The 14,006-nt window shown below is 40.4% G+C and overlaps 1 long non-coding RNA gene across 2 annotated transcripts; it reads right to left on the reverse strand.

The window, feature by feature from the left end:
- Nucleotides 1-11,432: 11,432 nt before the first annotated feature.
- On the reverse strand, nucleotides 11,433-12,932 carry LOC111609704. 2 transcript variants are annotated; one of them, XR_002753275.1, is made up of 2 exons: nucleotides 11,813-12,932; nucleotides 11,433-11,707 (listed from the first exon to the last, which is right to left on the reverse strand). It is a non-coding gene; the product is annotated as an uncharacterized LOC111609704 (long non-coding RNA). The 2 variants fall into 2 exon arrangements; XR_002753274.1 differs by having other exon boundaries at nucleotides 11,433-11,712.
- Nucleotides 12,933-14,006: the final 1,074 nt, after the last annotated feature.

Here is a 14,006-nt window from a genome sequence, read left to right on the forward strand (position 1 = left end):
AAACAAGTTGAATACAATAACTTAAACATACTTTTGTCTAATGGTATTTTATTCACACCCACGGGCTCCATAGCCGAATCTATCTGAGCGCCATTTGCTATATTTGGCCGTAGTCAAGCGCCTAGCCTTAAGTAGCGTTACACGTGGCGAGCTAGCCAGGAGCTTGTGGGTGTGAATAATTTCTGGGTTATTTATTTACATTTTGAACAGTAATTTCAGTTTTGGGGAAAAAATTTGAGTAAAATATTCAAAACAAATAAAACAATAAAAGATGGATTTTGTTGTGCAATCTGGTATAAACGTATCACAGTCAGTGATGATTACTGGTGCTACTAATACCAACGCCGACGAAGAAATACTTGATTGCTTAAGTAGCTATGGCAAACTTAATCGCACTTTGTATGTAATTGATTCCTCAAGCACTTTTTTTGAAAACCTGATCGTTGAGTTTGCGGATCTAACTGCTTTTTCTGCGTTACAACCGCTTCTACCTTATACTTACGCCTCTAAAACGAATACTGATCTTGTGTTCCGTGTCACTGCTTTGGCGCTCGAGTACGCAGCCACAGTGGACAGCAGCAGCAGCAATCAGCCCAACTACATCGCTGAACTTAAGAAAATCGCTGATCAAAGCGGCCATCGTTTTGAAGATGTCCTGAAGACAGTAATGAGCCAGATTGGCCAACATTTGCATGCAGCAGGAGCAGATGGAGGTGATAATGACGATGATGATGATGGTGATGATGAAGATGACTATGACGATGACATTGATGAGAAGGATAGAGTAAAGGTAAAAGAGGAAGTGGATAAATTCACTGCTTTACAGCCAGCACAAACAGGGCTGAAATCAGGATCGTTATCCTCACTTCCTCCTGCTTATTCCTCCTCGGACCAGGGAGCACGACCTCGTCGAAAGCAAACTGGACCAGCTCCAGGACTGTCGCTTTCCACCAATGATCTCAATCCACCTCAAATACAACGGGTTGTTGTTGAACATGTGGTTCGAAATACTGATTTGACTGGTTCAACCTCACTTCGTCTCCGTACCTTTTCAGGAAGGCTTCCTAAGCCGAGTAATGAAGCTGATTTTGAGTCCTGGCGTTCCCAGATTGAGTCTCTGCTTGCTGACCCCAGTCTTTCTGCGCTACACGTCACTAGACGAATCACAGAGAGCCTGTCATCACCTGCAGCTGATTTGGTCAAAGGTTTGAGCCCCAACGCAGTACCAACAGTTTTGCTAAACATACTAGATTCTGCCTTTGGAACAGTGCAGGACGGTGAAGAATTGTATGCACAATACTTAAACATTCTGCAGAATTCAGGAGAACGACCATCCACTTACCTTCAAAGACTTCTGCTCACTCTCAACACTGTTGTGAAGCAAGGAGGAATTTCACCTGCTGACATTGATAAACATCTACTCAAACAGTTTTGTCGTGGGTGTTGGGATAACACTGTCATCACAAAGTTACAGCTGGAACAAAAGAAAGACAACCCACCATCTTTTTCTGATTTGTTGTTGTTACTGAGGACAGAAGAAGATAGACAATATGCTAAAGAGTCACTTATGAAAAAGCACATTGGAACGTCTAAACAGAAAGTTCACATCCAGTCCCAAAGTGCCTGTTCTTGTGGACATTCTACGTCCAATGAAGAGCTCAAAGAGATGAAAAACAACTTCAGAAACTACAGCAGCAAATGTCTCAACTTCTGTCCAGGAAGAGTCCAGCTGAATTCAAGTCCGTGTCGAGAGAGAACAAATCCTACTCTTCTTCACCTCAGTTAAAAACCAAGCCCAAGCCCTGGTACTGTTTTAAGTGTGGAGAAGATGGCCATCTTTCCTCCTCCTGCACAAATAAAGCAAACCCCAGTCTTGTTGAGCAGAAAAAGAAACTGTTACGCCAAAAGCAACAAGCGTGGGATGCCAAGAATTCAACGTCATTAAACTAGAAACAGCTTCTGTAGTGGGACACACAGAAGCTGTGTATATGAACAGTCCCAAAGAACGTGAAATAAGAACACTGCCACGAGGACTTGTCGGCACAAAGAGCACAGGTCAAGTTAAAATAAAAGGAGATCAGTTCAACTGCCTCCTTGATTCCGGCTCACAGGTTACCACTATCCCTTACTCCTTCTACAATACTTACCTCAGGGATCATGAAATCAAATCAATAAACAACCTGTTGGAAATAGAAGGAGCAAATGGACAAGCAGTGCCTTATCTGGGATATGTAGAGATCAACATGACCTTCCAGCCTGAATTTTTTGGTTTACCTGTGGAAGTCGACACACTTGCTTTCGTTGTGCCTGATAATAAACCAGCTCAACATCTGATTCTCATTGGCACCAACACCTTAGATGTTGCTTACAGCAAACATTTTGATACTCATCCTGATGAGTCATTTCAACCTACAGGCTCTGGTTATATAGCAGTGTATAAGATTCTCCAACACCGCTATGCCCAGAGTTTGAATGACCTTACTGCAACTGTCACCCTGCAGTCTAGTCAGCCGCAAGTTATTACTGCTGGACAAACCACAGTTGTAGAAGGGTGTTTAGCAGCAAGATGGTGGCAGGAAGAAAAACAAGTCCTCCTCGAACATCCAAGTTCCTATGCCCTCCCTGGTGGGCTCATGGTAAAAACCTGCCTTATTGACTTGCCTCAACACCGGCCTTGTCATCTGCCAGTTGTTGTAAGCAATGAGTCTGACCATGAGATTCACATTCCAGCACGAGCAGTCATAGCAGAAATCAGCACTTTCCGGAGTGTGATCTCACAAGAGCAAACAGTCCAAAATTCAACCCAGTCTACAGAGTCGCTACAATCATCTCAACCACAATACAACTTTGGAGACTCACCTTTATCTCCAGAATGGAAGCAGCGAATCATCCAAAAACTCAACGGTATTCCTGAGGTGTTTGCAAAGCACGAGCTGGACTTCGGCCGGACAGATAAAGTTAAACATCAAATCAAGTTGTCTGATCCCACTCCTTTCAAACAAAGGCCAAGACCAATCCACCCTCAGGATGTCGACGCTGTAAGAAAACATTTGCAAGAGCTTTCTGATTCTGGAGTCATACGTGAGTCTGATTCGCCATTTGCTTCTCCAATTGTGGTTGTTCGCAAGAAGAATGGCAGTGTACGTCTCTGTATCGACTACAGGAAGCTAAATCTTCAAACAATAAAGGACGCCTATGCTCTACCCAAGCTTGAAGATGCATTTTCTGCCCTTTCTGGATCAAAGTGGTTCACTGTGTTAGACCTTAAGTCAGGCTATTATCAGATTGAGATGGAGGAAAAGGATAAATCTAAAACTGCCTTTGTATGTCCATTGGGGTTTTGGGAATTCAACCGCATGCCACAAGGGGTCACCAATGCCCCAAGCACATTCCAAAGGTTGATGGAAAGATGCATGGGAGAGTTAAATCTAAAAGAAGTTTTGGTTTTCATCGATGATTTGATCATCTTTGCACCTACCTTGGAGGAACATGAAGAATGCCTGATGAAAGTTCTCAACAAACTTAAGGACTTTGGGTTGAAGTTGTCAGTCGAGAAATGTGTGTTTTTCCAAACATCTGTGAAATATCTGGGACATGTAGTGTCCCAGAATGGTGTTGAGACAGATCCCGATAAGATCAAAACACTCACCTCCTGGCCAGTGCCCAAAAACCTGAAAGAGCTGAGGTCTTTTCTCGGTTTCTCTGGATATTACCGCCGTTTCGTCCAAGGATATTCAGCCATAGTTAAACCACTGCATGACCTGACTGCTGGTTATCCGCCATCCCAGAAGAAATTGAGACCAACTGTAAAACCTGAGAATTACTTGAACCCCAAAGCACCATTTGGAGGACGGTGGACACCAGTGTGCCAGCAGGCTTTTGAAACCATCATCGAGAAACTAACTTCTGCTCCTGTACTGGCATTTGCTGATCCACAAAAGCCCTACACACTCCACACCGACGCCAGCTCCACCGGTCTTGGCGCGGTGTTGTATCAGGAGCAGGACGGAAAGAACAGGGTTGTGGCATATGCCAGCAGAGGTCTCTCGCGGAGTGAGTCCAAGTACCCTGCTCATAAATTGGAGTTTCTCGCTCTGAAATGGGCGGTGACGGAGAAATTTAATGATTATCTCTACGGTGCTCAGTTCACAGTTGTCACAGACAGCAATCCACTAACTTATCTGTTATCCTCAGCAAAACTCGATGCTACCAGTTACAGATGGCTTTCAGCTTTGTCTACTTTCACATTCAAGATCATCTACAGAGCTGGAAAGCAGAACATGGATGCTGATGGATTGTCTCGACGACCTCATGGTGAGCTGTTTGATGATCCTACCTCCAGGAAGGAACATGAACGAGTCCTAAAATTTGCCCAGCAACACCTCAACGAACCAGATTATGTCTCCATTGATCAGCACACCATCGAAGCAGTTTGTGCTCGTCACCTGGTGTACAGCTCAGATGTACATCTTGACCATGCTCTGGTGTTGTCTATGTCAACCCATGTCAACAGTCTACCTGACAGTTTTACTGACGATGAACAGTTCAGCTCCCCTTTACTTCCTCGATTCTCAGCAGATGACATTGCAGCCAAACAGCGTGACGACCCTGTTATCCGCCATGTCATAGCTCAGCTGGAACGAGGAGTCACCATCACCATCGGTGAAGGAAGAACTTCCTGAACTGCCTTTTCTACTCCGAGAAGTAAATAAAATGGAGCTCCAAAACAATCTTCTCATTAGGAGGAGACAAGTGGGAAGTGAATCCAGATGCCAACTAGTATTACCTGAGGAGTATCGAGCTGTTGTGCTGCACCAACTGCATAACCAAATGGGTCATATGGGAATTGACAGAACTCTAGACTTGGTCCGTTCCTGTTTCTACTGGCCCAGGATGTTCATTGATGTTGTCAATAAAGTTAGAACCTGTGAAAGATGTGTGAGACGCAAATCATTGCCTGAACGAGCTGCACCTTTGGTCAACATCAAAACCACTCATCCTTTGGAGTTGGTGTGTATGGATTTCCTCTCTGTAGAACCGGATCGCAGAATCAAAGACATCCTTGTTATTACAGACCACTTTACAAAGTATGCCATTGCTGTGCCTACTCCAAACCAAAAAGCTAAGACCGTTGCTAAGTGTTTGTGGGATAATTTCCTTATGCATTACGGCATTCCAGAAAAGCTGCACAGTGATCAGGGCCCAGATTTTGAATCACGAACCATCCGAGAACTCTGTGAAATGGCCAACATTCACAAAATAAGAACCACTCCATACCATCCAAGAGGAAATCCTGTTGAACGTTTTAATCGAACACTGCTGGACATGTTAGGAACACTAACTGAAAAAGAAAAATCTCATTGGACGGATTTCGTAAAACCACTAGTGCATGCTTACAACTGCACAAAAAACGATGTTACAGGATACTCACCATATGAACTGATGTTCGGACGCCAACCCCGCCTACCGGTGGATTTAGCCTTTGGACTGCCATTAAATGAGGATGGATTTTGTTCCCACACACAGTATGTGCAAAAGTTAAAGTCCCACCTGGAGGAAAGTTACAAACTGGCCAGTAAGAACTCAGCTAAAGTGATGCAGCGTAACAAAACCCGATTTGACCAGAAAGTTACTGCATCAGAACTAAATGTTGGAGACAGAGTTCTAGTAAGGAACGTGCGACTAAGGGGGAAACACAAACTCGCAGATAAGTGGGAGTCGTCTGTGTATATTGTTGTGAAGAAAGCCGGCAATCTTCCTGTGTACACAGTCAGACCGGAAGGCCAGAACAAACCACTAAGAACCCTGCATCGAGACCTTTTATTGCCATGTGGGTACTTACCTGTTCCTGAAAAAGAGATACCTACCAGAGATAAAAAGAAATCTCCTGTGTCTTCTCCAGTATCTGCTGATGATGAAGAGGATCCATCAGAGGATGAACTAATTGATCCACCTCTGTACATTCCATCATCTGTTGAACCTGTCAAATTCACAATTGATATTGACCTGCCTCCTGTCGATCAGTCTGTTCTAAGCACTGAACAGTTTGTTCCCTTCACGCAATCTCCAGCATCTGTAACTGAAGAGGACAGTGATGCTGAGGATGATGAACCCAAACCTGTGGAAGGGGAACCCACAACTGTTAAAGAGGAACAACTAGCAATAGACAGTGAGGAACCTGAAATTGACTCTGAACAAATCAATCCTGCTGAAGTCTCCAGAGTTGAAGGAAGACTCTCTCCAGATCCTGATACTCCAGAGTCTGACAATGCAGGACTTGACACACAAGAACCTGATGTACCTGACATTTCCAGCCATGCTGAAGAACCTCACTCACCAGTGGATTCAGTATCTCTGGACACTGAGGACCAACCTCTGAGACGTTCCAGCCGCACAAGAAATCCACCTGATCGACTGCAGTACACTAAACCTGGCGAACCATTACTGAAAAGCATTCAGGCTTTGCTCCACGGTTTGAGCTCTGCTTTCTCCTTCGCCCTCCAAGAAGATGAAGAAAAACAGTGTTTTGCTCCGTACTCTAGTCAGCCACCTATTTGCTGCCAGCCTGGCACATGTACGAGGACGTACATGGGATCAGGAGGGGAGGGTGTAACCTGCACAAAATAAGGAACCCGTATTTTATTTTGGCGGGTCAAACTGACAGCACCCTTTAAGTTACGGGTCACAGGTGACTCGGATCTCAATCGCTGTTGCTGCTGTCCCTGTGGCCAGCTGCTCGTCTCGGCGTCTTCTAAACTTATAGAAGAATACGGCTGGATCGAGGCTTACAAAAAGGGCCGAAGGATTAAATTGGGTGTTTCCTGTCGACCGCTCGACGGTCAGGTTTTTTCCCACCCCCTGTGTCACGTCAGGATGGCGAGCTACCGGATCACCGCAGCTTCGCGGTAGGATTTAAATGAACCAAGCTATCTTTTCATTCTGGACCTATTTGCTCTGGATCTTGGAAAAAAAAGAAAACAATCAGATATTGATTGATGGACTATTGATCACCTTGGATTCATGAATGGACCAAAATAGAAACTCTTGGGTGACATCAGGGTTTATTGTTTTGTTGCTGAGTGCTTGTTTTTTTTTCCCCCCTTGTTGTGTTTTTGGTTATATTATAGAAAATCACTGTTATTATAAATATTATTATTATTGCATATCTTCATATATATATGAAAGAAAAAAACAAGTTGAATACAATAACTTAAACATACTTTTGTCTAATGGTATTTTATTCACACCCACGGGCTCCATAGCCGAATCTATCTGAGCGCCATTTGCTATATTTGGCCGTAGTCAGGCGCCTAGCCTTAAGTAGCGTTACACTAACCTTGAGGTTATTGTGTTTGTCAGTGTGCGCTGTGAGCAGGTCTTTGGTGCTCTGGACGTCATTGGGAAGCTCCGTCTCTGCCAGCTCCGACCCAAACCTCTGTAGCATCTGCGCTGTAGTTTTCACTGTCAAGGCAAAGTTTTCTATGGCCTAAAGAAAAACCCAGACACATTCTGAGACATAACTAACCATTGGACTTGCTGACTCTAACCCCAGCAAAAGACATTTAATTTCTTTATAACCACAGAGCTATCAAAATATCAGCTTTAGCGCAAGATAAAAAATATGCATTAAACTGAGCATCAGAATATTACACAGTTTATTGGTTGCTCTACCACCACCCCATGAGAAACAACTAGAACCTTCTAAAATAGAAAGTTGGTTTTAAAGTGTACTGGTTCATGACTTGTCTATAAATGTTTTGCCACGTAGCAACATGTTATTGTAGTGTGTGAATGACGTTTTCAGTATTGGTATTACTCAAGGTCTCGCTTCAGTACTGATGATTAGGAATCACTATAAAATCATGCCATTACTACATGGATGCAAAGATGTTAAATCAGCTAGTGAAGAATGTCAGGGCCCATATTCTAAAAGAATTCTAAAACGAAAAGTAGCTCCTACAGACATCTTTTTTTTTGTTTTTTTTAGAATTTTACCTTGGTGAGAGAAGTTATTCACAAAGTACCTGGGTCTTTAAGGCAGTTCTGAACATGATAAAATTCTAATTCATCCCCACCAGATCAGTGAAATGCTTCCCTAATAACAAACCCTCAATCACCAGTGACCTAAAAGAACTGGCAAATGACATAAAAGCGCCTTTTGGTGAACGAGACAGGGAGTTTTTGAGGAGTATATAGAAGCAGCTCAAAGCCAAGATTAGAAACAATGAGAAATACAGGAATTATTTGGAGAATAAAGTACAGAGGAACAATATCAGAGATTTGTGGTCAGGGATGAAGATCACAGGTTTCAAACAAAATGAGGATCAGATAAATGGACATTTATACTGTTGAAAATTTCAAGTACTTGTCTGTATATATTTTTGTAAATATTTGCACTATGTTTTGCACCATATGTGTGTGTGTTTACAAAACAATACTTCCCTCCAGCAGTCAAACTGGAAATCTAATCAAGCCTCATCATTAACCAACTCATAAGTAATCTTCTAAATAAATATCCATGTATGTAATATCTGTGACATATTTGTGCTATGAATATTGAGGATTGTTTGAAAAGGGTTCCCCATAGTTGAAAGAACTAAACACACCATGACATTGTGCTCACCCAAGGCTGGGTTTTAGCTAGTTACCTACTTATGAAGTAGAACTTAAAGTAAAAATATAAATGATTTTATGCTCAATATTTACTCACAGTTCTGTGGTGTATCCACTGACTGTGAGAGTACTCAAGACTTCCTCCAAACTCTTGGGTCAGCTGGCTTTTATCCACATACCCATGAAGATCTGACAGAGAGTTCAGCATAACAATCTGAAAGAAAAGCACTACAATCATTTAAGTGTTCAGAACCACATCCTACATTATAGATGTTTTGCCACAAAAACATTTACCCTTTAAGATAAAAATATACATTTAGTAGCAATGTAATGTGCAGTAACAATGGGTAAAACTAAATATTTTAAGTTTAGAGCATGTGGTGCTTTAGCTTAGCCTTGTTTCTATTGTAATATAGGTCAGTCAATGATTAAATATAGTAAAAATCAGGAAAAAACAGTAAGTCAAAGTGAAAAGTCTGTCACTTTTAGTGAAAAAAGTCTTTTTTACAAAAGAATCTTAATTTTTTACCTACTGACAGAAGAAATACAAAATCTTCAGAAACCAAATAATTTTTCTTTCAAAAATGAATACTCAGTACAAATGTACACACCTTCATTTTAAAGTCATCCTTGTGGAGCTTTATTCCAATATCAGCTATTGTCCTCTGAAAGAATCTGGAAGGTCTCAGCACCAACACCAACTGGAGGTTTCCTGGAAATGCTCCCTGAAAACAACACACAGGGGTGCATCATTGAGCTGTTTATTCTCTTTCTGCTAATTAAAGTTTTCTTCAGATTCCTCCAAAGACAGGTTACAGCAGGATACAGTTAAGGGCCCCATCCCAATACTCACTTCTACCCTTGTTCCGCCCCTGTGCCCTTCAAATGTGCGATCATATTGAAGGGTTTGAGTTCATAGTGTGTCTTAAATTGTCCACATCTGCCCTTCGCACCGCCCATTTTCAATCCTATTTCTGCTCTTATGCTGAGTCTGCTTCCATGCGGACTTCGGCAAAGTGTATTACCCACAGTTCATGTGACGTTTTGAGTTAGAAGGCAGAATTATGGCAGTGTTTTATTTTTATTTTTTATAGAAAATTCAAAGAAAATAGTATGTCATGACACACATTACCCACATAGCACAATATGAGTGAAACAACATTAAAACAATGTCAGGCAGAAACATTGAATCTCCGTTGAAGCCTGGCATCGAAACGGAATTGAAAGTGGTCGGTGACTTACATGTTGAATCAACGTTAGGGTTTCAACCATAACTGACACTATATCAATGTTGATTCAACAATTAACTGCATGTGGATCAACATGCACATTTAGGTGGATTTTATATTGAATCGGTTAGGAATCAACATTGATTCAGCCATCATTTGAATGTGGATCTGCATGCATATTTGTGTTGATCTTACATTGAATCAATGTTGATTCAACCATCATTTGAATGTGGATCTAGGTGCAGATTTTTGATTTTACATTGAATCAGTTAGAAAACATTTATTCAACTATCATTTGAATGTGGATCTGAATGCATATTTGTGTTGATTTTATATTGAATCAATGTTAGGAAACAATGTCGATTCAACTATCATCTGAATGTGGATCTACATGCACATTTGGGTTGATTTTATTGAATGAAAGCTAAGAAATCAATGTTGATTCATGTAAAAAAAAATTGGTCTGATAGGTTTACATCACAACATACCACTAAAAGTTTCTTCACTGGTGTTAACCATAATTTTATTGGAAGATGATAGGTATCACAGGTATATGTTGTTCAAAATTATCATACATCAACACATTTCCAAAAATCTGTTTACAAAAGGCTAAAAATGACATGGCATTAATATAACATTTTATTTACAAAAACAGGGATAGATTTTTAAATATATTTGATTCCTTTTTGATTGTCAGAACAACAGTCAATTGTCTATGGAAGAACAGCATCCAGGAGGTTAAGCCTTGTACCATATGAACTTGTACCATGAACATATGGTACAAGTTGGGGTAACCAAAGTTTGACCCTGGTTGGCATCACTTTGGTTCCATGATGCCTTCCTCCCATTCTGGCGCATAATGAAGCCATTTCTTGACAGTTTTACTGTAGTCCTCGACAGTCAGCTTTGGGTTAAATTTCCAAGCAGCAGCTGAAAAACTGAAAAATAAGGCTGAGGAAGGCACCGGTCAGAAAGAAGATAAACATTTCAAAAGTTTTGAAAGACATTGAAATTTTAATAGTGTACTGGTTATAGGTCTGAGAACAAACACAAACCATATGGTTCCCCATGTACACTCACAGTTAAATTAATAAGGACACGCTAATGAATATTCATCTTAATGTTAGTTGACATATATAATTACATTTACCTATCAAGCTTCAGCATAGTGTAGCATTTATGATGCCGCACTCATGTTAAAATGAGGGAATCAATATTTAAAATAAAGGGCTGTAGGGGCGTGCCATGGTGGCATAGGGGATAGCAAGACCCATGTTTGGAGGCCTTGAGTCCTCGACGCAGCCATTGCGGGTTCGACTTCCGGACCCGACAATATTTACCGCACTTCTTCCCCACTTTCCTTCCTCCTTTCCTGTCAGCCTACCTTCATATAAGGGACACCAGAGCCCACAAAAAAAGATAAAGGGCTGTTTATCAGAAAAATTAAAGATAAAACTCAATGAGGATCAGGGTTGACTGAACCCACCAGAGACAGAAAAATAGTGCAAAAGGTGATTTGTACTGTAGTTGGAAAAATATTTACAGTATGTATAGTATAAACTTCCATCAAATAACTGGTTCAATCTTCCATTAACCACAAACATTTCCAAATAAGTTTATTAAATCCATTCAAAAATGTTCATATGCTGATAATGATCCCACACAAGTAATAGTTCAGTTTCACCAGTTACCAAACCAAGAATAAACAGACTGAATCAGTCGTTAGCAGGTTTAGATCAGTGTTTCTCCTGCCTTAGATGTTTTAAGTGTTTCCCTTCTGCCACACCTGGATTGAATCTGTGGGTGATTAACAGCCTTCTGGAGTTCTTGATTGCTGCAGAAGGTCATGCAATCATCTGAATCAGCTGTTCTGGAACAGAGGCACATGTTATGCTTAGGTATATTAGTAAGCACATCATAATAAAAAATGAAAAACAAGTGATTCACAATCACAAGAATTTACAGCTCACCTGCAGCAGCCAGCCTTGTACTTCCTTGACCACCATATGCTCTCCCAAACCAAACAATAGACCCCGCCCTACTTTTAAAAACTCAAATCCCACAAAATCTCATAGGATTTCATACTTAGGCCTAGAGTGGTGGGCAGGATAAAAAAAAATACAAAGGGAGACATAACTTCAATTATTAAAAATATCTGGTTTGCCCCCAAATAACCAGGATTACTATAGGCACAAAACAATGCAGTTATTTTTCAATAAACACATTTAAGATAAAAGTAATATTGCCAAACTTACCAAAAAGTGCCCAGAGTAGAAATCAATTCAGAAGCCGGTTGCAAACAAGCCAGCAGCAAAGTGGCTGTTTGGTTGGGACAAACCACTAGTGTAAAACACGGGAGGCGGACCATTCCACTGCTTGTAGTGACTTGTGGATGTTTTTTGTATCAACACGTTATGCACAGTCAGTAATCATTTTTATAGACAAGAAATTGTACAGAAAGGAGTCACAACCCACTGTTCTCAACATGTAGTGCTTACTTCGAAACATGATTAACCCCCACCCAGTAATAAAATATTCTGACCCAGAGCTCAAGGAGAGCGAGGGTGGCAGGGGGAGGGGTGAAAAGTGGGGAAGGTTTAGGGAGAAATGGGGAGATATGGGGATGTAGTGGCATCTACTCCCCAGGACGGGGGGGGGGTTGGAGTGGAACAAACAGCATACTTGGATTCAAAATTGATTAGCAGTTTTTCCCCCAACACTGGTCCTCAAACTGACCTCCATGAGTGCAATTCAGCAAAACCCTGTTAATCAGCCATCAATTGAAATCATGTGTGCTGAATTAGGGAAATGCCTAAAATTTGCAGGGCAGTGTGCCTTGAGGAGTAGTATGAAAAACAATGGATTATACATTGGCATTTCAATCAACAGAATTTGACCAGAAAACAACATTGATTCAATGACATATTTTCAACATTAGTTAATTGGCTAGAATTGGACAATTGTTTGATGGTTTATTCACCATCAGTCATCAACATTAACCATAAATTCAACCTTTGTGACCATAATTCAACATTGAAGTAACATCTTTTGCAAACAAGCCAATGGCGAAGTGGCTATGTGGTTGGAACATCCCACTCATATAAATAGTGGGGGTGGACCGCACCACTCCTTGTAGTAAGTTGTAGATGTTTTTGTGTCAATATATCACACACAAGCAGTCAGTAATAATTTTTATGGACAAGTAAGAAAATGTACAGAAAGGAATCACCACCCACTATCCTCAACAGTGCTTAATTTAAAACATGATTATCCCCGTTCAAAAATAAAACGCTCTGACCCAGAGCTCCAATAAGGAGGAGAACAGGGGAAGTGGTGTGACAAAACAGCATACATTAATTCAACATTGATCAGATGTTGATCATACGTACATCAGCATTTCATTCATTAGATTTCAACCACAAAACAACATTGAATCAATGACACATTTTCAACATTGGTTACTTGGCTAGAATTGGATGATTGTTTGATGGTTGATCTACAGTCAGTTGTCGACCTCAACCAACAATCAACCATTCTGACTATAATTCAACATAGAATTACCATCATGTGCTATCTGGGTAGTAATGAAAAAGTTTGATATGATAAACTGAGCAGAAAAAAGAAGAAATAAAGAATAGTCACATACTTAGTTACTTTCCCTGTGAGGAAAGCAAAACAAAATGCTATGAAAACAAGACAAATTTCAAATCTTAAATTATGCTATCAACATATTGGTATAAAAATCGGGCTTTTGTGATGCTGCAATGTTTAAGCACTCTTAAATAAAATTATTTCACCTTAAAAATTGAGGTGATTTTTAGAAAGGGGTATTTGTGAATAAAAACTAAGCCAGAGGATTAAATTATTAACATCATAACTTAACTACTTATCCGATGTCAGAAAACCAAATTTTATTATACTAAAACTTAAAAAATGGGGTAGATTTCTTGAACAATATATACTTTTGAAAATCTTTTTCAAAATATTCATGAAATTGTAATTGAAAAAAGGTCCAGTGTCTCAAAATCTCAGTCACACAACGCACAGAAATGAATTTATTTTTTAAATTTCTTTTCCAAAAAGTCATTGCCAGGAAAGCTTCATAGTTATAAATTTAATATCTTAAATTTTTGTGGGAATGGAAAACAAAGATATTTGGTTCTT

Source organism: Xiphophorus maculatus, chromosome 9 (genome assembly GCF_002775205.1).
Source record: "Xiphophorus maculatus strain JP 163 A chromosome 9, X_maculatus-5.0-male, whole genome shotgun sequence".
NCBI lineage: Eukaryota > Metazoa > Chordata > Actinopteri > Cyprinodontiformes > Poeciliidae > Xiphophorus > Xiphophorus maculatus.